This window comes from Rhagoletis pomonella, unplaced genomic scaffold (genome assembly GCF_013731165.1).
Source record: "Rhagoletis pomonella isolate Grant_MI unplaced genomic scaffold, Rhpom_1.0 Rhpom_scaffold_24969, whole genome shotgun sequence".
NCBI classification, from domain to species: Eukaryota; Metazoa; Arthropoda; class Insecta; order Diptera; family Tephritidae; genus Rhagoletis; species Rhagoletis pomonella.
The window spans coordinates 371-1,658 of NW_023483446.1; the positions used below are offsets into that span (position 1 = coordinate 371).

Consider the following 1,288-nt stretch of genomic DNA (forward strand, 5'->3'; position numbering starts at 1 on the left):
TAGGTTATGCTTCAATATTTAATAGTAGTGAATATGTATTAACTTTTAAATTTCATAAAATTTTCCGTTGGTTACAATGAAAATGGTGAGTGTGCAATTCATTGTCAATGCCTCTTACGAATTACGTTGAAAAAAATTACGAACTCAAAATTTATTAGCAAACATAAAAAATCACAAAATCCTTCTGCAAATACTAGAGTAAGAACAAATATGTTTTGAAAGGTGAATAATGATAACAAATTATAATTATCAAACCAATAATAATACAGAGTGGAATGTGTATGCAAATCTAAATAAAAGTTATATAAAAATGCGAATATATTTAAGCAACGCAAACGTTGTAAGTACATCTGTAGTGTTAGTGAGTGCTCTTGACATACCAGATGAATTAAATAATTTTTTAAAATTACTGAAATTTAAACAACAAAAAGTTTTCTACAAATTTTGTTAAAAAATATGTATTAATGCCATGTTAGCAATAATGTTTGCTCGAATTTATTTTTCTACTTTCTTTTTTAACTGTTCAGTTCTTTTTTTTTGTTTGGAGCACATTCGTATGCATTAATGTATGTAATTGTTTTCAAAAATTGCATTGTATAATTAAGATATACATACTTAATTTTATTAATAAACTGAACTCTTTAATACTCTATTTTATATTACATCAACAAGTTTTACATACACATTTGCCGTATTTTTTTTTTTTTAATTTTTGCTATACCATAAACTGGTTTGATTACCGTTTTAACTTTTTGCTAATTCCTTAAATTTCGTTAAATTGTCGATATTGTATGATTAGTGTTACATGTACTTATACATAGCCGCGCAAAATATTACTAACATGAATGCAATAAATTATATGCAATACGATTCTGGCCAAAAGCTTTTTTAATTTTCCGTTTCATTTTCTTTGTTTGTTGTTAAATCTTTCTAGCATTAGTATGTTATTAATGAACATACATTTACTTTTATGCTTCTCTGAATGAGTTTATGTATATGTATTTATATATTTGTTCAAACCTAATTAGAATTGCACCCAATTTGCGTTTGTTGCATTCTGCTGCTGTTGTGCCTGGCCTTGACCACTATAAAGGAAATAAAATTATAAGTAATTTGTACTTTTTTTTAAAGAATTTTTATTTTACCCTGCCGAGGCATAATCCGTCCACTCGGTGCCTGGACCACCAGGCGCTTTATGTGCAGGCGAAGTTCCCGGACTTTGTCGCACTGAACCGCCGGCCGTTGATGGTGGTGGCGCGATCTTTCCAACACCGCCTGGCGGTGGAGG

At 29.7% G+C, this 1,288-nt stretch overlaps 1 long non-coding RNA gene across 1 annotated transcript; it reads right to left on the bottom strand.

Annotated features, from left to right (window-relative positions):
* Positions 1 to 694: 694 nt before the first annotated feature.
* On the bottom strand, positions 695 to 1,282 carry LOC118732683. The gene is made up of 2 exons (XR_004992173.1): positions 1,146 to 1,282; positions 695 to 1,085 (listed from the first exon to the last, which is right to left on the bottom strand). It is a non-coding gene; the product is annotated as an uncharacterized LOC118732683 (long non-coding RNA).
* Between the last annotated feature and the right edge of the window lie 6 nt (positions 1,283 to 1,288).